The 25,381-nt window shown below is 36.7% G+C and overlaps 1 protein-coding gene and 1 pseudogene across 4 annotated transcripts in view; one reads left to right on the forward strand and one right to left on the reverse strand.

The window, feature by feature from the left end:
- Positions 1 to 25,381, reverse strand: part of PRKACB (protein kinase cAMP-activated catalytic subunit beta) — a 167,825-nt gene that overhangs the window by 89,799 nt on the left and 52,645 nt on the right. The gene's annotated exons all lie outside the window — the stretch shown is intronic.
- Positions 9,067 to 10,722, forward strand: LOC103224539 (hemicentin-1 pseudogene; annotated as a pseudogene).

Here is a 25,381-nt window from a genome sequence, read left to right on the forward strand (position 1 = left end):
ACACTCTAAAATTTGAAAAGAAAGAACAAAATACAAGATTTAAATTATATAAAATCCACCATAGCAAGAAATTTCAATTGAGATAAAAAAGTTCCTTCTAGTTGGCTGAGACATGTTAATTTTAAAATCTTACCACTGAAGACTACTACTTACCTAAACCCCTGATTTACTGATCTCACTTAGAAACATCTATTTTTTTTAACGGAGTTTCACTCTGTCCCCCAGATTGGAGTGCAGTGGTGCGACCTCCGCTCACTGCGACCTCCGCTCCTGGGTTCAAGCAATTCTCACCCCTCAGCCACCCGAGTAGCTGGGATTATAGGCGCACGCCACCATGCCCAGCTAATTTTTGTGTTTTCAGTAGAGATGGGGTTTCTCCATGTTGGCCAGTGATACGCCCGCCTTGGCCTCCCAAAGTGCTGTGATTACAAGCATGAGCCACCTGGCCTGGCCAAAACATCTCTTTTGATTAAAATTAAATAAAATTTGCCTTGTCAATTTTCAGGAAAGAAAGTAACCTGTGGCATTTAACAAAAAATTTGAGTACTTGTTTTTTGACCCTAAAGGATAAGAAATTTCTGTGGTTCTCTTTGGAAGCAGAGGGGAGGGGAGGGAAGGGAAGGAAAGAAAAGAAATAAAAAGATCTATCAAAACAATCTATCTAAAAAATTTTTAGTTCAGATTTACTGCCAACTGTTTGACAAACATAAAAAATAGAAACAATAGTGACAAGTAAAATAAATAGGCACAATAATGTAATCAAATTAGGACTACATACAAGGCCAATAAGAAAACACTGACTAATGAATTTTGCCATGTAACAGCTCCTTTGTGTATACTTTGTTTTGTGTAATGGAATTTATATCAATCTAAACAAATATGTAACAGTATCTATAAGATAAACTTCAATTTGTAGCTTTATGTATAAATATTATGTGTGAATAACAGTTAATAAAACACTGGCCAATGAATTTTGCCATGTAATAGCTCATTTGTGTATACTTAGTGTAATAAAATTTATATCAATCTAAACAAATATGCAATAGCATCTCTATGACAAACTTCTTAAATTCGTAGCTTTATGTATAAATATTATGTGTGCATAACAATAATTTGTTTCTTAACATCTGGTAGTGCCTTACACAAAACAGACACTGATTAAATGTCTATAGTCTTCAATAAATATCTACAGAGCATGGACTGATTCTGTAAGGGAAGAAGTGGATAAAATTACTGAATTTCCTTGATTTGCTCTACTGAAGGAAATTCTAATCATCTTCAAGGCTCAGTTCAAATGTCACCTCTTCAGTGAAGTCTGCCACATACTTCCTAGGAAAATAAACTTTGCTGCTTTGTTTTCACTGATCTCATAATACTATGTTAAAAGGTACTGTTTATGAATTTATATGACTCTAAATTGTGAGTTACTTGAATTCATAAATGCATGTATTACATACTCAATAAACATATGTTAAAAGAAAAAAGTATTCACTCATTTTTAACAATTTAAAGGTCTAAGTAGAATCACTGAATACTTGAAAATGTTTGAATTTTATTTTATGATGGAACCATATTTATAGATAATCCAACAAGCACCAAGTTGCTCATATATAGAGACAACAGTAGTAGAACTGTTATCATTGAACTTCTCCTTTTTTCTCTACATTGTTACTAAATTTTATTCATTCTTTGAATTACATTTTTACTCAGTGCCAATGTGGACTTCTTAAAAGAACTTGTTTTCCCTGCTTCCAATCACCCTCTTTAATCATTCACCTCTCTGACGTATTAACTTCCCCCAATATTACATTCATGGTATTCCATTGCCAAATACACAAACTAATCCTAACATTTCAGCTCAACCATATTCATTTTTAACACATATCTAGCCAGATTTTTTATTTATATTCAATGTTGCTCAAGTACAGAAATTGCAGATTCCTAACTAGAACACTAAGATCACTTTATTTAAAACAATGCATAAGTCTTAAAACAAAATTACTAAAGCAAAAAGAGTAAACTTCACTAGATGAGTATCTTGAAAACACTATATTTTAAATCTGCACTGTTTTAAAAATAAAATTGTTTCAATTTGTTATGAAGTCCTCCCAGAAAATAGAATATTTAATGTTTAAAGCAGTGTTTCTATATACGGTAATGTGACCAGGAAGCTACTGCTATGGAAGTGCTTCGGATATTTGATTTTTGACTTAAAAAAAAATAGAAGAAGAACTCTACTGGCATCTACTGCTAGAAAGAAACAACTGCAGTTTTAACTAAAACTTTGAATTCCTTCATAACTGAAATTAATTTTAAGAAGTATATTGCTTGTTATTTTTCCTGGTGGTGTTTCCACAACTTTAATTTGCACTAAATATCCCACCATGTACACAGAATTTACCAGAATAGCTTATCTTGCAGTTAAATAAGATTTTAAAACTAGAGAGTAATCAACTTCATGAGGTTGATTTTATTCCTCATTCATTCTGCATTAATTTTTAAAATTATAGAAAATTTCAGAGTTGAACCGGCTTCAACTGCCATAAAATGCCACAAAATACTGGTTGCTTCTATTTAATAATAGTGATGACACATTTACCAAGCACTTCACAACATATAAAGTGATTTGCTCTGTAAAACCATTGTGAAATTATTGTAAGGCACATGAGATCCTTACAAATAAAGTAAGCAGCACAGGTATTATTATCCTTATTTTAAGATACAAAAAATAAATTTATAAACGTTAAGTGACTTGCCCAAAGTCACCCAGGTCTTCAGACTCCTAGTTCCTTGTACTGCAAGACACTGATTATCACAAGAAGTAAACACTTTTTTAAAATGCAGTTATTTTCCAAATAAGGTTGAAGAAGTGGGGCTGAAAGAATAGTGGTGGGTAAGATTGGTTCTTGGATATATTGCCCCAGGTCTGAACATCTGCTATGAGAAGGTTTTCATTAAGATGAAAATTGATGACCTATAGTCATTCAATTTCATTATCCATGTTTCTTACAATCATCTTGGAGCCAAGCAGAACTATGTACTTTAGAGTTTAAAGGTTAAATAAAAGAAAAACATGAAAACATATTTAATATGTAAATGATATATTTGCTCCATGTAGAGGACAAGTGACATGACTACAACTCCTGCTATTCAAATAAAGGTTTTAGGGTAATAGTGTTGCTTTTTCCAGAATGTTATATATAAGTGGATTTATAGACTATGTAACCTTTTCAGATTGGCTTCTTTCATTTAGTATAGAAGTTTATAGAAATTATGGCAATTGTGATTTATCTATGTTGTGTATCTTAATAGTTCACTCATTTATATGGCTGAATTCTACTGTATGGAATTACCACAATTTATATATCCATTTACTGTTGAATTGCATTTGCACCTTTGTCAAAAATCAATTGACCATATTTGTGTGGGTCTATTGCTGGACTCTCTATTCTCTTTCACTGGTCTATATATGTGTCAATTCTTTCACCAATACTACACTGTCTTGATTACCATAGCTTTCTAGTAAGTCTGAAATCTGATAGTGTAAATCTTCTATTTTTTTTTCTTTTTGTCTTGAGACTGAGTCTCACTCTGTCGCCCAGGCTGGAGTGCAGTGGTGTGATCTCGGCTCACTGCAAACTCCGCCTCCTGGGTTCACACCATTCTCCTGCCTCAGCCTCCTGAGTAGCTGGAACTACTACGGCGCCTGCCACTACGCCCAACTAATTTTTTGTATTTTTAGTAGAGACAAGGTTTCACCATGTTAGCCAGGATGATCTCGATCTCCTGACCTCATGATCCGCCCACCTCGGCCTCCCAAAGTGTTGGGATTACAGGCATGAGCCACAGTGCCGGGCACTGTTTCCTTTTTTTCTAAGTTGTTTTGGCTATTACTGTTTCTTCACCTTTCCATATAAATTTTAAAATCAGTTTACCTATGTCTACAAATATAATCTTGCTGGGATTTTATGTGGATTCTGTTTATTGGAAGAAATGACATCTTAACTATATTGAGTTTTTCAATCCATAATCATAGCATGTCTCTTCATTTACTTGGGTCTTCTGATTTCTTTCATCAGTGTTTTATAGTTTTCAACATACAGATCTTGCACATAATTTTGTTAGATTTATACCTAAGAATTTTAAAAATTGGAGCTATTGTAAACAGTTCTTTAAAAATGTTTTGAGGTAAACAAAGCACCAGGAAGCTCAAACTGGGTGGAGCCCACTGCAGCTCAAAGAGGCCTGCCTACCTCTGTAGACTCCACCTCTGGGGGCAGGGCATAGCCAAACAAAAGGCAGCTGAAACCTCTGCAGATTTAAATGTCCCTGTCTGACAGCTTTGAAGAGAGTAGTGGTTCTCCCAGCACGGAGTTTGAGATCTGAAAATGGACAGACTGCCTCCACAAGTGGGTCCCTGACCCCTGAGTAGCCTAACTGGGAGGCACCCCCTAGTAGGGGCAGACTGACACCTCACACGGCCTGGTACCCCTCTGAGACGAAGCTTCCAGAGGAACGATCAGGCAACACCATTTGCTGTTCAGCAATATTCACTGTTTTGTAGCCTACGCTGCTGATACCCGGGCAAACAGGGTCTGAAGTGGACCTCCAGCAAACCCCAACAGACCTGCAGCTGAGGGTCCTGACTGTTAGAAGGAAAACTAACAGAAAGGACAACCACAACAAAACCCCACCTGTACGTCACCATCATCAAAGACTAAAGGTAGACAAAAACCACAAAGGTGGGGATAAAACAGAGCAGAAAAGCTGAAAATTCTAAAAATCAGAGCGCATCTCCCCCTTCAAAGGAACGCAGCTCCTCGCTAGCAACAGAACAAAGCTGGACTTTGAATAGTTGAGAGAAGAAGGCTTCAGACAATCAAACTTCTCTGAGCTAAAGGAGGAAGTTCGAACCCATTGCAAAGAAGCTAAAAACCTTGAAAAAAGATTACATGAAGGCGTAACTAGAATAACCAATGTAGAGAAGTCCTTAAATGACCTGATGGAACTGAAAATCATGGCACAAGAACTGTGTGACAAATGCATGAGCTTCAGTAACCGATTCGATCAACTGGAAGAAAGGGTATCAGTGATTGAAGATCAAACGAATGAAATGAAGTGAGAAGAGAAGGTTCGAGAAAAAAGAGTAAAAAGAAACGAACAAAGCCTCCAAGAAATATGAGACTATGTGAAAAGACCAAATCTACGTCTGATTGGTGTACCTGAAAGTGACGGGGAGAATGGAACCAAGTTGGAAAACACTCTGCAGGATATTATCCAGGAGAACTTCCCCAACCTAGCAAGGCAGGCCGACATTCAAATTCAGGAAATACAGAGAATGCCACAAAGATACTCCGAAGATGCTAGGAAGAAATTGCATCAACTAATGAGCAAAATAACCAGCTAACATCATAATGACAGGATCAAATTCACATATAACAATATTAACCTTAAATGTAAATGGGCTAAATGCTCCAATTAAAAGACACAGACTGGCAAATTCGATAAAGAGTCAAGACCCACCAGTTTGCTGGATTCAGGAGACCCATCTCACATGCAGAGATACATATAGGCTCAAAATAAGGGGATGAACGAAGATCTACCAAGCAAATGGAAACAAAAAAAGGCAGGGGTTGCAATCCTAGTCTCTGATAAAACAGACTTTAAACCATCAAAGATCAAAAGAGACAAAGACAGCCATTACATAATGGTAAAGGGATCAATTCAACAAGAAGAGCTAACTATCCTAAATATATATGGACCCAATACAGGAGCACCCAGATTCATAAAGCAAGTCCTTAGAGACTTACAAAGAGACTTAGACTTCCACATAATAATAATGGGAGACTTTAACACCCCACTGTTAACATCAGACAGATCAACAAGACAGAAAGTTAACAAAGATATTCAGGAATTGAACTCAGCTCTGCACCAAGCGGACCTAATAGACATCTACAGAACTCTCCACCCCAAGTCAACAGAATATACATTCTTCTAGCACCACATCACACTTATTCCAAAATTGACCACATAGTTGGAAGCAAAGTACTCCTCAGCAAATGTAAAAGAACAGAAATTATAACAAACTGTCTCTCAGACCACAGTGCAATCAAACTAGAACTCAGGATTAAGAAACTCACTCAAAACCACTCAACTACATGGAAACAGAACAACCTACTCCTGAATGACTACTGGGTACCTAATGAAATGAAGGCAGAAGTAAAGATGTTCTTTGAAACTAATGAGAACAAAGATACAACATACCAGAATCTCTGGGACACATTTAAAGCAGTGTGTAGAGGGAAATTTATAGCACTAAATGCCCACAAGAGAAAGCAGGAAAGATCTAAAATTGACACCCTAACATCACAATTAAAAGAACTAGAGAAGCAAGAGCAAACACATTCAAAAGCTAGCAGAAGGCAAGAAATAACTAAGATCAGAGGAGAACTGAAGGAGATACAGACATAAAAAACCCTTCAAAAAAAAAATAAGTGAATCCAGGAGCTGATTTTTTGAAAAGATCAACAAAATTGACAGACCACTAGCAAGACTAATAAAGAAGAAAAGAGAGAAGAATCAAATAGATGCAATAAAAAATGATAAAGGGGATATCACCACTGACCCCACGGAAATACAAACTACCAATAGAGAATACTATAAACACCTCTATGCAAATAAACTAGAAAACCTAGAAGAAATGGATAATTTTCTGGACATTTACACTCTCTCAAGACTAAACCAGGAAGAAGTTGAATCCCTGAATAGACCAAAAACAGGCTCTGAAATTGAGGCAATAATTAATAGCCTACCAACCAAAAAGGAATTCAAAGCCAAATTCTACCTGAGGTACAAGGAGGAGCTGGTATCATTCCTGCTGAAACTATTCCAATCAATAGAAAAAGAAGGAATCCTCTCTAACTCATTTTATGAGGCCAACATCACCCTGATACCAAAGCCTGGCAGAGACACAACAAAAAAGGAGAATTTTAGCCCAATATCCCTGATGAATATCGACGCAAAAATCCTCAATAAAATACTGGCAAACCAAATCCAGTAGCACATCAAAAAGCTTATCCACCATGAACAAGTGGGCTTCATCCCTGGGATGCAAGGCTGGTTCAACACACGCAGATCAATAAACGTAATCCAGCACATAAACAACCAAAGACAAAAACCACATGATTATCTCAATAGATGCAGAAAAGGCCTTTGACAAAGTTCAACAGCCCTTCATGCTAAAAACTCTCAATTAAATTCGGTATTGATGGGATGTATCTCAAAATAATAAGAGCTATTTATGACAAACCCACAGTCAATGTCATACTGAATGGGCAAAAACTGGAAGCATTCCCTTTGAAAACTGGCACAAGACAGGGACGCCCTCTCTCACCACTCCTATTCAACACAGTGTTGGAAGTTCTGGCCAGGGCAATCAAGCAGGAGAAAGAAATAAAGGGTATTCAATTAGGAAAAGAGTAAGTCAAATTGTCCCTGTTTGCAGATGATATGACTGTATATTTAGAAAACCCCATCGTCTCAGCCCAGAATCTCCTTAAGCTGATAAGCAACTTCAGCAAAGTCTTGGGATACAAAATCAGTGTGCAAAAATCACAAGCATTCTTATACAGCAATAACAGACAAAGAGAGAGCCAAATCATGATTGAACTCCCATTCACAATTGCTTCAAAGAGAATAAAATACCTAGGAATCCAACTTACCAGGGATGTGAAGGACGTCTTCAAGAACTACAAACCAGTGCTAAACAAAATAAGAGGACACAAACAAATGGAAGAACATTCCATGCTCATAGATTGGAAGAATCAATATCATGAAAATGGCCATACTGCCCAAGGTAATTTATAGATTCAATGCCATCCCCATTAAGCTACCAATGCCTTTCTTCACAGAATTGGAAAAAAACTACTTTAAAGTTCATATGGAACCAAAAAAGAGCCTGCATTGCGAAGAACAAAGCCAAAAGAACAAAGCTGGAGGCATCACACGACCAGACTTCAAACTATACTACAAGAGTACAGTAATCAAAACAGCATGGTACTGGTACCAAAACAGAGATATAGACCAATGGAACAGAAGAGAGTCTTCAGAAATAATACCACACATCTACAACCATCTGATCTTTGACAAATCTGACAAAAATGAGAAATGGGGAAAGGATTCCCTATTTAAATATGGTGATGGGAAAACAGGCTAGCCATATGTAGAAAGCTGAAACTGGATCCCTTCCTTACACCTTATACAAAAATTAAGTTAAGATGGATTAAACACTTAAATGTTAGACATAAAATCATAAAATCCCTAGAAGAAAACCTAGACAATATCATTCAGGACATAGACATGGGCAAGGACTTCATGTCTAAAACACCAAAAGCAATGGAAACAAAAGCCAAAATTGACAAATGGGATCTAATTAAACTAAAGAGCTTCTGCACAGCAAAAGAAACTACCATCAGAGTGAGCAAGCAACCTACAGAATGGGAGAAAATTTTTGCAATCTACTCATCTGACAAAGGGCTAATATCCAGAATCTACAAAGAACTCAAACATATTTACAAGAAAAAAACAAACAACCCCATCAAAAAGTGGGTGAAGGATATGAACAGACACTTCTCAAAAGAAGACATTTATGCAGCCAACAGACGCATGAAAAAATGCTCATCATCACTGGTCATCAGAGAAATGCAAATCAAAACCACAATGAGATACCATCTCACACCAGTTAGAATGGCAATCATTAAAAAGCCAGGAAACAACAGGTGCTGGAGAGGATGTGGAGAAATAGAAATAGGAACACTTTTACACTGTTGGTGGTACTGTAAACTAGTTTGACCATTGTGGAAGACAGTGTGGCAATTCCTCAAGGATCTAGAACTAGAAATACCATTTGACCCTGCCATCCCATTACTGGGTATATACCCAAAGGATTATAAATCATGCTGCTATAAAGACACATGCACATGTATGTTTATTGCAGCACTATTCACAATAGCAAAGACTTGGAACCAACCCAAATGTCCATCAGTGATAGACTAGATTAAGAAAATGTGGCACATATACACCATGGAATACTATGCAGCCATAAAAAAGGCTGAGTTCATGTCCTTTGTAGGGACATGGATGCAGCTGGAAACCATCATTCTGAGCAAACTATCGCAAGGACAGAAAACAAAACACCTCATGTTCTCACTCATGGATTACACAGAGGACTACATTCAAACAGGTCCTGGACAGCTGTATGCCTACTCAACCCCGCTGTTCACCATTGATTGCATCAGCATCCCATACACATGGAACCACACCGTTTTCTATGATCAGACCCGGGGAAAAATGCCTTTCTTGGTTGAAACACTTCATGCATCCTCTGTGGAATCTGACTATAACCAGTTAGAAGAGACACTGGGTTTTGAAATTCATGCTTCAATATCCAAAGGAGATCGCAGTAATCAGTGCCCCTCTGGGTTTACCTTAGACTCAGTTGGACCTTTTTGTGCTGATGAGGATGAATGTGCAGCAGGGAATCCCTGCTCCCATACTTGCCTCAATGCCATGTGGACCTACTACTGCCCCTGCCCTAAAGGCCCCACCATGGCTGTAGATGGAAGAACTTGTCAAGATACTGATGAGTGCGCTTTGGGTAGGCACACCTGCCACGCTGGTCAGGACTGTGACAATATGATTGGATCCTATCGCTGCATGTCCCATTGTGGAACTGGCTTTTGAAGAACATCTGATGGGCTGAGTTGTCAAGATACTAATGAATGTCAAGAATCTAGCCCCTGTCACCAGCTCTGTTTCAATGCCATAGGAAGTTTCCACTGCGGATGTGAACCTGGGTATCAGCTCAAAGGCAGAAAATGCATAGACGTGAACGAGTGCAGACAGAATGTATGCAGACCAGATCAACACTGTAAGAACACCCATGGTGGCTTTAAGTGCATTGATCTTTGTCCAAATGGAATGACCAAGGCAGAAAATGAAACCTGTCTTGATATTGATGAATGTAAAGATGGGACCCACCAGTGCAGATATAACCAGATATGTGAGAATACAAGAGGCAGCTATTGTTGTGTATGCCCAAGAGGTTATCGGTCTCAAGGAGTTGGAAGACCCTGCATGGATACTGATGAATGTGAAAATACAGATGCCTGCCAGCATGAGTGTAAGAATACCTTTGGAAGTTATCAAAATGAGAGGAAGTTACCAGTGCATCAGTACACCCTGTCCACCCAACTACCAACGTGATCCTGTTTCAGGGTTCTGCCTCAAGAACTGTCCACCCAATGATTTGGAATGTGCCTTGAGTCCATATGCTTTGGAATACAAACTCATCTCCCTCCCATGTGGAATAGCCACCAATCAAGTTTTAATCCGGCTGGTTACACACATGCAGGATGGAGTGATGCATCCCAGGACAACTTTTCTCATGGTAGATGAGGAACAGACTGTCCCTTTTGCCTTGAGGGATGAAAAGGAGGGGTGTATACAACACAACCACTATGAGAAGCAGAGACCTACCACATGAGGGTCTGAGCCTCATCCTACAGTGCCAATGGGACCACTGAGTATCAGACCACCTTTATAGTTTATACAGCTGTGTCTGCCTATCCATACTAAGGAACTCTCCAAAGCCTATTCCACATATTTAAGCCACATTAATCATGGCAATCAAGCCCCATTTCAGATTACCGTCTCTTGAACAGTTGCAATCTTGGCAACTTGAAAATGGTGCTACACTCTGTTTTGTGTGCCTTCCTTGGTACTTCTGAGGTGTTTTCATGATCCCACCATGGTCATATCTTGAAGTATGGTCTGGAAAAGTCCCTTATTATTTTATTTATTACATTGGAGCAATTATTTCCCAAAGATTATTCTGAACATCTAACAGGACATATCAGGTTTTTAGTTGTGTAGTACCTAAGATCATTTTTCTGAAAACCAAACCAAACAACAAAAAACAAAAACAACTGATTCAAAGTCAAATAGAATTTTTGAGCATTTGACTATTTTTAGAATCATAAAATTAGTTACTAAGTATTTTGATCAAAGTTTATAAAATAACTTATGGAGATTTTTGTAAGTATTGATACATTTTAATAGGAGTTACCTATTTTCATTTTAAGGAGAAAAACACCACTCATTTATAAAAGTATAGTACAGTTACTAGAAGTCTTGTTTGATCAGTGATTTTGTGAGATCAGCTGAACTACTTATGATAAAAATTTAAAAAAATTGCTTTGCCCTCATGACAGTTGTTCATGGCATGGAACTTTAACATTTTAATATAAACTTTCATCCAGTTATGTTCATAACTTTTACATTCCAGAATTTTTTTTTATTTTCCTGTCAATTAAAACAATTTTTAAAGATACCAGTGGGACAGGTTTGTTTTATTAAAAATCTCGTATGTTCAAATTAACATAAATGTTAAATGTCAATACACTGTACATGGTGGTAATAGACTAAGCAACTGCCAAGATGTATTCTATTTTTATGAAGTGTATATATATTACCCTAGTGTACATTTTCTATACAATATCTTGATGGACTCTTTTACAAAATTATTTTATAAAAAAACAACATTACACTAAACAATGTTTTGTTAGATTGGTGCACAAGTAATTGTGGTTTTCACCATTACTTTGAATGGCAAAAACTTCTATTACTTTTGTACCAACCTAATATACTGTGCATTGCTACTATATATTATTTTTATATATTACTTTTGCTAAACTCAGTTTTAGGAGACTTTCTTTTTGTAGATTTCTTGGAATTTTCTATGTAGGCAGTCATGTCATCTTTCAACAGAAACTGTTTATTTATTTCTAATCTGTATGCCTTTTATTTATTTGTCTTGTCTTAATGCATTGGTCAAGAATTACAGTGCAGTGTTGAACAAGAGTGGTAAGAGTGAACATCCTTGCCTTATTCCAAGTCTTAGGAAGAAAGCATTCAGTTTTTCATCATTAACTACTACAATGTTAGCTGTAGACACTGTTGTGTAGATGCCCCTTATTGAGATTTTTCTTTTTATTCCTGGGTTAGCGGAGAGTTATCTTAGAAGGATGCTGAATTTTACTTAATGCGTTTTCAGCACTTGTTGATAAAACCATGTGGTTTTACCTTTTTAGTCTACTAATGTGGTGGGTTGCACAGATTAATTTTCAAATATTGAACCAACCTTGAATTATCAGAATGAACACCTTTTGGTCTTGGTGTAATATTCCTTGTATATATTGCTGGATTCAACTTACTAATATTTTATTGAGGATTTTTCTGTTTGTGTTCATAAAGATATATTGTTTGGTAGTTTTATTTTCATGTGCCATCTTTGCATGATTTTGGTAGCAGGTTAAGATTGGCTTCATGGCCGGGCACGGTGGCTCACGCCTGTAATCCCAGCACTTTGGGAGGCCGAGGCGGGCGGATCACAAGGTCAGGAGATCGAGACCATGGTGAAACCCCGTCTCTACTAAAAAATAGAAAAAAAAAATTAGCCGGGCGCAGTGGCGGGCGCCTGTAGTCCCAGCTACTCGGGAGGCTGAGGTAGGAGAATGGCGTGAACCCGGGAGGCGGAGCTTGCAGTGAGCCGAGATTGCGCCACTGCACTCCAGCCTGGGCGACAGAGCGAGACTCCGTCTCAAAAAAAAAAAAAAAAAAAAAAAAAAAAGATTGGCTTCATAAAATAAGTTGAGAAGTATTCTGTCTTATATTTTTCCAGAAGAAACTGTGAGAATTGGTATTTCTTCCTTAAATGTTTTGTAGTTTTCCCAGAACTATCTGGGACAGTGTTTTTTTTTTTGTTTTTTGGTTTTTGGTTTTTTTTTGAAGATTACAAATACTAATACAATGTCTTCAATAGACATAGTATTATTGAGTTATCAATTTCATCTCGAATGAATACTGGTAGTTTGTGTCTTTCAAGAAATAGTCTATTTCAACTTTCAAGAAATGGTCATTTCAAATGGTCAATTTCAAGAAATGGTCTAAGTTGTCAACTTTGTGTGAATAAAGTTGTTTCTAACATCCCCTTAGTACTCTTTTAATACCTGTGGCATTTATACAACATTACATTATTTATTTTGTTGGTCAAATTATTCCACTTTGATCATGGGAATTTCCATCAATTTTCTCCTATGTCCCTTTGATATGCCTCCATCATTGTGTATGTGTGCATGCATACATACATGTGTATGTGTTTGAGCACTTCCTTACTTTCTAGCACTACAAGATGCCCCATGCTCACTTTGTGTATTTCCTGCCCCAGCCCTAGAATCAGGCATTTCTCCAAGGAGCCTTAGTTCCTTTTATTGGAGAATGGTCTTAGAAATCAAGATCTGGGAAGTGGGTACATTCATCCACTGGGGTGTTATTGCTTCTAGGCCCTCTTTTCTGAGAGCAAGGAAATATATGTGTATACTAACATTTGCATATTCCCTTATCTATAAGTATTTCCATAATTAACTGTGTCTATAAGCAAAGCATAAGTTCATTCTGGTTTCCAGCTCTAATGCATTACTACACGATTTCTTCTAGCTGCCTCCCCTTGCTTATCTGTAAATCCTACTCCCATAGAGAGAAACCTGGCTCCCACCACCCACCATCAACTTATTTACTTGTTCAATTTCAGTATATACATATAGAAATATCAAATTGTTAACCTGGTAGGTAGGTTAACAACTTTATTCCCATGGAAAACAACTTTATCAACTAGAGTACAGTACTCCTTTGCCTCCAGTCTTACAGACTTCACTTATTTTCAAGGTAACTTAAGTCAACACATTTTGTCTCCATTTGCTTCAGTAGGTTGTTTCATACATTTGTACTACAGTTAGATTATTTTTGCATCTCCTGCATTTCATCCTGAGATCCATCAACCTTCTAAATGAGGTTTTTTAAAGTTTGTATACATTAAGACTTGCTCTTTGTGCTGTAAACGCTGTGGGTTTGGACAAATGCATAATGCCATGTATCCAATAATTTTACAAGCCTAATTAATCCCTTGTGTTTCCCTGAACCTTGGCACCCAATGATATATTTTTTTACCATTGCTGAGTTTTGCCTTTTCCAGAATGTCATATAATTGCAATCATAAAGTATACAGACTTTTCAGTGTTTTTATCACTTAGTAAAATGTATTTAAAATTTATCCATGTCTTTTCATGGCTTTATAACTCTTTTATATAATTTGAAAATATTTGATCATATGAATGTATTAGTCTGTTTTAATGCTGCTATAAAGAACTGTTCGAGACTGCGTAATTTATAGAGGAAACGGGTTTGATTGACTCAGTTCAGCATGGCTGGGAAGGCCTCAGGAAACTTACAATCACCGCAGAAGGTGAAAAGGAAGCAAGGCACCTTCTTCACAAGGCGGCAGGAAGGAGAAGTGCCAAGCAAATCGGGGAAGAGCCCCTAATAAAAAGATCAGATTTCGTGAGAACTCACTTTCATGAGTACAGCATGGGGAAAACCACCTCCATGATTCAATTACCTCCACCTGGTTTCTCCTTTGACACGTGGCGATTATGGGGATTACAATTCATGATGAGATTTGAATGGTGAAACAAAGCCTAGCCATATCAATGGATATATCACAGTTTGTTTATCCATTCACCTACTGAAGGACATTTTGGTTGCTCCCAGTTTCTGGCAATTATGAATGAAGCTATAATGTGCAGTTTTCATGTGCAGGTTTTCGTGTGGATATTTTTTTTAAATCGGTTAAATACCTACAAGTGTGATTGCTAGATTGTGTGGTAAAACTATACTTGATTTTCAACAAATTGCCAAACTGTCTTCCAAAGTGGTTGTGCCATTTTTGTTACCACCAGCAATGAAAAAGAGTTTATGTTGCTCTGCATCTTGTCACATTGGCAGTCAGAGTGTGAGTGTGCGTGTGTGTGTGTGTGGTTTTAGCCATTCTACTAAGTGTACAGTGGTATCTCATTGTTTTTAATTTGCAATTTGACAAATAATATTGAATATATTTTCATATGCTTATTTGACATCTATATCTTTAATAAGATGGCTGTGCAGATTTTTGTCTACTTTTCATTGGGTTGTTTGTTATCTTAGAATTGATATTTATTTCATATATTTCACCAATGACTTCATCTGGTCCTGATTATTAATTATATTATATTAATTATAATATTAATTATATTATATTAAATTATTAATTATAATTTTTAAATAATTCATTCAATTTATAAAATCTATAGAAGTATTCAGATACATTGACACTTTGTAAGTTTTGATAGTTTGTAGAATTGGTCCATTTCATTTATCAAATTTTGGGGCATAAAGTTTTTCATAGTATTCCTTTATCTTTTTAATGCCCAAGGATGCTTCAGTGAAGATCCAGCTTTCATTTCTGATATTGGTAATTTCTATCTTCTTTTATTCTTCCTTACCTTGGCTAGAATTTTATCAATTTTATTTTTTTTCAAATAACTTTTAGTTTTGTTGACTTTATTGATTTCCATTTCAATAATTTCTGCTCTAATTTTTATTATTTCTTTTCTTTTGCTTGCATTGGGCTTAAATTGCTCTTGTTTCTCTAGTTTTCTAAGGTAGAACTTTTTGTTACTGATTTTAGATCTTTCTTCTTTTCTAGAATCTGCATTTAAGGCTATAAATTTTCCCCTAAGCACTGCTTTTACTAAATTGCAAAAAATTTGATAAACTGTACTCTGATTATCATTTAGCTTAAAATATTTAAAAATTTTTCTGGAGGCTTCTTCAACCCATGTGTTATTTAGAAATATGTTCTTTAACTAATTTCCAGCTTTCTTCCTGTTACTGATTCCTAGTTTAATTCCACTATGGTCTAAGAACATACTTTGCATGATTACTATCTTAAAAGATTTGTTAAATGTGGGCTTTGAAGGGTTGCAGGTACTCCCTCACTAGATGCTGCCATGGCCCGCATGGAGTTTGGCTCCTGCCAGTGTCCAGAAGCACTCGTCTTGGCTCCTGCACTGGCTCAGCTGTGCTCCCCCTCCTGCAAGGGGTAGAGTGCAGCAGATCTGAGCGAGTGAAGCCAAGTGATGCCAAGTGAAGCTGGCCAAAGCAGCCAACTACCTCCAGCACCAGCACTCCAGTTCCCCCCCGCCCCCACCACAAAGGTGTCAGGGAAAACTTCCTGTTTCATTATCACCCAGTACGTTGTACCTACTGTTACTTTAAACAGTTTCTTTTAGATTAATGAGGAATAAGAAAAATAAAAGATTCTTATTTTACCTTCATTTTTTTTTCTTTTATCATTATTTTCCTTTCTTTATGTAGATATGAGTTTCAGGTCTGTTGGCAATGAATAACCTTAGTATTTGTTTGAGAAGGTATTTATTTTATTTGTCCTTCAGTTTTGAAGGTTAACTTCACAGATATGTAATTATAGGTCAGTGGGTATTTTTTTTCTTTCAACTTTTAAAATATTTTGCTCCACTCTCTTACATGATGTCTACTTTTTCCATTAGGGCCATTAACATATTTATCATGGTTATTTTATATTCCTTAGCTGATAATTTGCATATCTGTAACATCTGAGTCTGGTTCTGATTCTTGCTTTATCTCAACAGACTGTTTTTTCTTGCCTGTAGGTGTGCCTTCTAATTTTTTTTGTTGTTGTTGAAATTTCACCCTGTTGCACTGAGTAATAAGAACAAAGGTAAACTTATGATGTGGATTTATTAATCTGGCCAAGAGGTAAGCTGTGTTTAATGTCTGCTATAGATGTCAGAAACTTCAAGTTCCTCTAGTATCCTCATGTTTGTCTCATCCATTGACTTTGAGCTTGTCTCAGTACTTGTCCTCAGAAAAGAGTCCATCCTTTCAGCTCTTCCAGCTGAAATGCATTGTTATTATACCAGAGCTCTGTCATTATGATAGTAAGGTATAGGGAACGAAAAACAGTTTATAATTTTAGGATTAAACCTTCATTTTTTACTTTGCCTATTTTCTCTGAGCTGTGATCTTCATGGGCATTTCTCCAGTGGTATACATTCTCCCCCACTGAAAGTGACACAGGAAGGCTAGAGGGAGCTGAAGTGGGAGAAATCCCCTCCCCAAACCAGGACAGGGGTCTAATAATATATTTTCCCCTAAAGAGTAGACCTTTGTTGGAGAATACTCTGGGTGTATTTCATAATGATTACCCTTCCTCCCTCTGCAAAAACTACAAGGAGACCTTTTCCAGGATCTTCATGAGAATATGAAGTACCTGATTTTTGCGGGAAGTCAGGGACCCCAAACAGAGGGACCTGCTGAGGCCATGACAGATTTCATGGACATTTATTAGTTCCCCAAATTAATACTTTTATAATTTCTTATGCCTGTCTTTACTACAATCTCTGAACATAAATTGTGAAAATTTCATGGACATTTATCACTTCCCCAATCAATACTCTTGTGATTTCCTATGCCTGTCTTTACTTTAATTTCTTAATCCCATCATCTTCGTAAGCTGAGGCTGGATGTCGCCTCAGGACCCTGTGATGATTGCATTAACTGCACAAAGTGTTCATAAAGCATGTGTGTTTAAACGATATGAAATCTGGGCACCTTGAAAAAAGAACAGGATAACAGGGATGTTCAGGGAACAAGGGAGATAACCATTGGGCCTGACTGCCTGAGGGGCCGGGCAGAGCAGAGTCATATTTCTCTTCTTACAAAAGCAAATAGGAGAAATATTGCTGAATTCTTTTTCTTTTTTTTTTTTTTTTTTTTTTTTTTTTTTAAATTTATTTATTATTATTAAACTTCAAGTTGTAGGGTACATGTGCACAATGTGCAGGTTTGCTACATATGTATACTTGTGCCATGTTGGTGTGCTGCACCCATCAACTCGTCATTTACATCAGGTATAACTCCCAAAGCAATCCCTCCCCCCTCCCCCCTCCCCATGATAGGCCCCGGTGTGTGATGTTCCCCTTCCCGAGTCCAAGTGATCTTATTGTTCAGTTCCCACCTACGAGTGAGAACATGCGGTGTTTGGTTTTCTGTTCTTGTGATAGTTTGCTAAGAATGATGGTTTCCAGCTGCATCCATGTCCCTACAAAGGACACAAACTCATCCTTTTTTATGGCTGCATAGTATTCCATGGTGTATATGTGCCACATTTTCTTAATCCAATCTGTCACTGATGGACATTTGGGTTGATTCCAAGTCTTTGCTATTGTGAATAGTGCTGCAATAAACATACGTGTGCATGTGTCCTTATAGCAGCATAATTTATAATCCTTTGGGTATATACCCAGTAATGGGATGGCTGGGTCATATGGTACATCTAGTTCTAGATCCTTGAGGAATCGCCATACTGTTTTCCATAATGGTTGAACTAGTTTACACTCCCACCAACAGTGTAAAAGTGTTCCTATTTCTCCACATCCTCTCCAGCACCTGTTGTTTCCTGACTTTTGAATGATCGCCATTCTAACTGGTGTGAGATGGTATCTCATTGTGGTTTTGATTTGCATTTCTCTGATGGCCAGTGATGATGAGCATTTTTTCATGTGTCTGTTGGCTGTATGAATGTCTTCTTTTGAGAAATGTCTGTTCATATCCTTTGCCCACTTTTGGATGGGGTTGTTTGTTTTTTTCTTGTAAATTTGTTTGAGTTCTTTGTAGGTTCTGGATATTAGCCCTTTGTCAGATGAGTAGATTGCAAAAATTTTCTCCCATTCTGTAGGTTGCCTGCTCACTCTGATGGTAGTTTCTTTTGCTGTGCAGAAGCTCTTTAGTTTGATGAGATCCCATTTGTCAATTTTGGCTTTTGTTGCCGTTGCTTTTGGTGTTTTAGACATGAAGTGTTTGCCCATGCCTATGTCCTGAATGGTACTACCTAGGTTTTCCTCTAGGATTTTTATGGTATTAGGTCTAACATTTAAGTCTCTAATCCATCTTGAATTAATTTTCGTATAAGGAGTAAGGAAAGGATCCAGTTTCAGCTTTCTACTTATGGCTAGCCAGTTTTCCCAGCACCATTTATTAAATAGGGAATCCTTTCCCCATTTCTTGTTTCTCTCAGGTTTGTCAAAGATCAGATGGCTGTAGATATGTGGTATTATTTCTGAGGACTCTGTTCTGTTCCATTGGTCTATATCTCTGTTTTGGTACCAGTACCATGCTGTTTTGGTTACTGTAGCCTTGTAGTATAGTTTGAAGTCAGGTAGCGTGATGCCTCCAGCTTTGTTCTTTTGACTTAGGATTGTCTTGGAGATGCGGGCTCTTTTTTGGTTCCATATGAACTTTAAAGCAGTTTTTTCCAATTCTGTGAAGAAGCTCATTGGTAGCTTGATGGGGATGGCATTGAATCTATAAATTACCTTGGGCAGTATGGCCATTTTCACGATATTGATTCTTCCTATCCATGAGCATGGTATGTTCTTCCATTTGTTTGTGTCCTCTTTGATTTCACTGAGCAGTGGTTTGTAGTTCTCCTTGAAGAGGTCCTTTACATCCCTTGTAAGTTGGATTCCTAGGTATTTTATTCTCTTTGAAGCAATTGTGAATGGAAGTTCATTCCTGATTTGGCTCTCTGTTTGACTGTCACTGGTGTATAAGAATGCTTGTGATTTTTGCACATTAATTTTGTATCCTGAGACTTTGCTGAAGTTGCTGATCAGCTTAAGGAGATTTTGGGCTGAGACAATGGGGTTTTCTAAATATACAATCATGTCGTCTGCAAACAGGGACAATTTGACTTCTTCTTTTCCTAACTGAATCCCCTTGATTTCTTTCTCTTGCCTGATTGCCCTAGCCAGAACTTCCAACACTATGTTGAATAGGAGTGGTGAGAGAGGGCATCCCTGTCTTGTGCCAGTTTTCAAAGGGAATTTTTCCAGTTTTTGCCCATTCATTATGATATTGGCTGTGGGTTTGTCATAAATAGCTCTTATTATTTTGAGGTACGTTCCATCAATACCGAATTTATTGAGCGTTTTTAGCATGAAGGGCTGTTGAATTTTGTCAAAAGCCTTTTCTGCATCTATTGAGATAATGATGTGGTTCTTGTCTTTGGTTCTGTTTATATGCTGGATTATGTTTATTGATTTGCGAATGTTGAACCAGCCTTGCATCCCAGGGATGAAGCCCACTTGATCATGGTGGATAAGCTTTTTGATGTGCTGCTGAATCCGGTTTGCCAGTATTTTATTGAGGATTTTTGCATCGATGTTCATCAGGGATATTGGTCTAAAATTCTCTTTTTTTGTTGTGTCTCTGCCAGGCTTTGGTATCAGGATGATGTTGGCCTCATAAAATGAGTTAGGGAGGATTCCCTCTTTTTCTATTGATGAATTCTTTTTCTCAGCAAGGAACAGCCCTGAGAAAGAGAATGCATTCCTAGGGGGAGGTCTCTAAAATGGCCACTCTAGGAATATCTGTCTTTCATGGTTGCAGATAAGGGATGAAATAAGCCCCAGTCTCCTGTAGTGCCCCCAGGCCAATTAGGATGAGGAAATTCCTGCCTAGTAAATTTTAATCCGACCAGTTGTCTGGTCTCAAACCCTGTCTCCTGATAAGATGTTATCAATCACAATGCATGCCCAGTGGGACATGAAACTTCATACAAATCTAATTTCACCCTGGTCCTGTGATCTAACTCTGCCCCCATTTGCCTTGTGATATTTTATTGCCCTGTGAGGCATGTGATCTCCTAGACCCACACCCTATTTGTACACTCCCTCCCTTCTGAAATCCATAATAAAAACTTGCTGGTTTTGTGGCTTGGGGGGCATCATGGAACCTGCTGACATATGATGTCTCCCCCGGACACCCAGCTTTAAAATTTCTCTCTTTTGTACTCTTTCCCTTTATTTCTCAGACCGACCGACACTTAGGGAAAACAGAAAAGAACCTACGTTGAAATATCGGGGGCTGGTTCCCCCAATACCTGATAAAATACCTGGAAGCAAAACCCATGAAAGTGTGGGGGCCTCCCTAAGACTGCTGCTCCCAGAGGTGTCACACTCCCATGTTAGTCCACACTCAGCCTCCAGCAATTTGTCGAAACTATCATTTAAATGTTCCCGCCAATTTATGGCTCCAGTGGCTTTGGCTCTAGGTAAGCAGATCTCTGCCATCTCTGGATTTGCTTTTCTCTCCAGATTTCAGGCTAGTGGTTGCCCTGCAATCTCAGTTCTCTAATGGGGGTGGGGGAAGAAAACACTGATTCTCAGTTTTTTAGCTTTATCTTGTAAGAATGCTAGTGGCAAATTCTAGGTTCTTTATATGTCAGTGCTGAAAATGAAGTCTCTTCTCTCTGTTTTTCATTCCCATTTCTCATTCTCTGCCTTCTTTTGAATTACTTGAACATCTGCATATTTGCACAGTTCCTTTCCCTTTTGTTGATGTTGTTCTAGAGATTTCAATATATGTACTTCATTTTTCAAAGTCTACTTAGAATTATTATTATTATTATTTTTCGAGATGGAGTTTTGCTCTTGTTGCCCAGGCTGGAGTGCAGTGGTGCCATCTTGGCTCACTGCAACCTCTGCCTCCCGGGTTCAACCAATTCTCCTGCCTCAGCTCCTGAGTAGCTGGGATTTCAGGCATACACCACCAATGCCCGGCTAATTTTGTATTTTTAGTAAAGAGGGGGTTTCTCCATGTTGGTCAGGCTGGTCTCAAACTCCCGACATCAAGTGACCTGCCTGCCTCGGCCTCCAAAAGTGCTGGGATTACAGGTGTGAGCCACCACACATGGCTAGAATTAAAATTTTATCACTTCAAGGGTAATTTATAAACCTTACAGACATTTGGTTCTTTAAATTTGTCTCCTTCATACTGTTAGTTGTTTCCAACCTACATACATTGGAAACCCCAGCAGACAATATTGTAACTTTTTATTTCTACCATTATACATATCTTAATGAACTTAAGAGGAGAAAAAACAATCTATTATATTTATCCAGATATGTATTATTTTTGTTGCTTTTCCTTCCTTCATGAAGTTCCAAGTTTCTCTTTGGTATCACTTCTTTTCTGTTTAAATAACTTTCCTTAGCATTTCTTTTAAAGCAGCACTGCTGTTGATGAATTATCTCTTTGGTTTCCAGTAATTTGGCTATATCTTTGTATGTGGTTTTCGTGGCATTCACTAAGCTTCTTCAATCTGTAAATTTATGTCAGTTGTCAAATTTGAGAAGTTTTCAGCCATTACATATTCAATTTTTAAAAAATTTCTGCAGCAATCTCTTTCCTCTCCTACTGTGATTTCAAAGACCTATAGGGTCAGACATTTTTATATTGTTCTACAGATTCTTAAGGCTCTTTTCCCTTTATTAAACAAATGTTTTTCTGTTGTTTACAATAGACAATTTCTTCTGATCTTCAGTTCTAATTCACTGACTCTTTTCTGGGTCGTTTCCATTCTTTCTCATAATTTGAGGTACTCGTTTGGTCACTGTTGCTATTGCCACTGACACAGGAGAGCAGCTATAGGAGTGTATCTTGTCTCAAAGCAGGACCAGAAAACAAATAAACAAATGGAATTTCATTCATTTTTTTCCTTGTCACCGGGGATTTCCTTACAGGGTCTCTCATTAGAGAAAGAGTTTCTCTTGGAGTATTTTCTGTCTGAATCCACTGTACAGTTCTGGAATTTGGACTGCCTTGAGTCTAAGCTGGAGGATGTAGGAAGAAATTCTTAAAAGTAGGAAATTCACTACTGTATTTGTCTCCTTTCAAGTTTTGGTTTCCCTTTCCGATCTTCCTGCTATATTTACTTTTCAAAGTCTTTCCACAGCTACTTTATGTATTCTGTTCAGAATCTTTTTTTCTGGCATAATCAGTGGGAGGAATATAGTGATGTGCATTTACTTACTCCATCTTAACTGGAACTAGAATCTAATCTCATCACTTCTGATTTTAATAATTTAATAATAGATTTAGAAATAAAAAATGTAAAAGATAAAGTTTGACTTTCAATATGCTTCACCTTAATCTCAGTATAAAATTAACATACATTTCTCTAAGTAAATCCACAGTAAAGTTGTAGTACTTTTGTCACAGTACTTTATGAGACAAAAAGTTACATGCATACATTTCTTTTAAAAATGTAATTTTATACAAAATTTCATGATTACTACTATCAAGTATGGTGCCATTATTAATATGAAATTGATTCACACTTGGCAAATGGATATATTTTCAATTATATAAACAAATTTTCACAATCACACCATATTTTTTATCCTTGGACCCACCAGAATACCTAAAATTATAATAGTAATATATATCTCAAAGAAAACTAAAAAAGTTTATAATTGTGCTGAATATTAAGCATTAAGTTAACACCATATGTGGAAACAATGATATTATTATTCAATATAAAAATAAATGGAAATTTATTTAATCTCACAATTCTAATGTAAGAATATTCAATTGCTCAAAACATATGTTGTACTTGAAAGGTAAATATTCTCTAATTTTTCTTACAGGAATTCAAATTGCTTTTATTCATATGTTTGAGTCTATAGTACACTGTCCAATGTTATAGTCACTAGTGACACATGGTTATGCAAATTAAAACTAAATAAAATTAAAAATTTAGTTCCTCAGTCACATGAGCCATGATTTCAAGTGTTCAACAGCCATATGTAGCTAAATGGCCACCTTTTAGACAGTGCCAACATCAAACATTTCCATAATCACAGAAAATTACATGGGCAAAACTGGGCAATAGGAACACACATAATGCTGACAGATATACCACTTTTTAAACTAATCAGTTACCTCTATAATCTCTGTTTCCTCTTCTGCTGAACGAGATCATCAATAACTTCCCTGACTATATCACTAGTTTTGTGTGTGGCTCAACTAAGAGAATATACATGAAACTGCTTTGTAAACTGTACTACATTAATACATCTGATTAATAACTACATGCCTATTATTTATTTAAAGACTATTATTTATTTAAACAACCAAACTGTTCAAACAAGATTTTTAAAAACTATTCTGTTGTAATATTTGAGCATGAAAGTGGTGGGTATGCCATAACAATTTCTGCAATCAATAGAATGCTATAGACCCAAATGAACAATTCCAGTGAAATCAAGACAATATTGTTCTTCAACATGAAAGCTGTCAGTTCTATGTGTCCTATACTGTCTAAAAACCTTGTATGTTAAAACATCTTTTTTTTTAAATTGTGCTTTTTTGCAGCTAAGGTGCATACATTACAGAAATAATTCTAAGCAACATGGTGGAACCCAGTCTCTACTATAAATACAAAAATTAGCTGGGCGTGGTGGTGGGCGCCTGTAATCCCAGCTACTCAGGAGGCTGAGGTAGGAGAATCGCTTGAACCTGGGAGGTGAAGGTTACAGTGAGTCGAGATCGCGCCATTGCACTCCAGCCTGGGTGACAACAGTGAAACTTCGTCTCAAAAAAAAAAAAAAAAAAAGAAAGAAAGAAAGAATTTTTTTTTAGACTGGAATAGACTGGAATCTGAGCAATCCTGAGCAAAGCCTCTTTATTTTTTACAAAATGTAAAATGTGGCTAATTGGCTTTCTTTAAATAAAAAATTCCTACTAAGTACATATTAATCCTTAAAATAATTTTATGATTTAAATATAGGAAATATTATATTTTCTTCAAAACACAAAATACATTCACTGGAAGTACTTAGAAAATAAAGTAGTAAATATCAAGTTAGGAAAATAGTAAATATAGTCAATTGAATGTGTTAGCAAAATAACTTTTCAAAAGTCAGAGTCCAACAGAAAATAAGAACTATATGTATTATCTATAGCTATCAAATATAAGAAAAAGAAAAAACCAGCAAAATTCATATTTATCTCACAGACACAGTAAAATAGCTCAGTAATGTGCCAGGAATAATTAGACTTTTATGGCAGATGATTAATTGTTTTGAACTCATGCTGTTTATCTAATTAAACTATTAGTAATACCAGCAGGTAAATTAACTTCATACTTCTTTTCTGGAAAGATAGATATTTAATACTGACACAGTTGAGCAACCCTCCTGCAGAGCTGAATACACAAGTATTTTTGTTTTCAATTTTTGTTCTTCTTTCCAACAAAGAAATGCTTTAGCTCAATGTCGTATAGGTAATTTTAAGGAGCAGGGGAAAATTAGGATGCTTATTAATGATAAGCTTAAATCACATACAGCTATTTTAAGATTTTATTTGATAGATTACTATCTTATGATTGTTCAATTTAGCAGATAATTCTACTCTTTGGTCTTCCTCCCTATTTATCTTCATCTTATGTACAAATGTACATTTTCTATAATGTATTTCAGGTAACATACACAGCTGTCAAGACCTGAAGTATAAAGAAAATAGGAACTTATAGAAAGATGGAAGAAGAGTATACCAAGCAGATATA

The sequence above is a fragment of the Chlorocebus sabaeus genome, chromosome 20, assembly GCF_047675955.1.
Source record: "Chlorocebus sabaeus isolate Y175 chromosome 20, mChlSab1.0.hap1, whole genome shotgun sequence".
Taxonomy (NCBI): domain Eukaryota; kingdom Metazoa; phylum Chordata; class Mammalia; order Primates; family Cercopithecidae; genus Chlorocebus; species Chlorocebus sabaeus.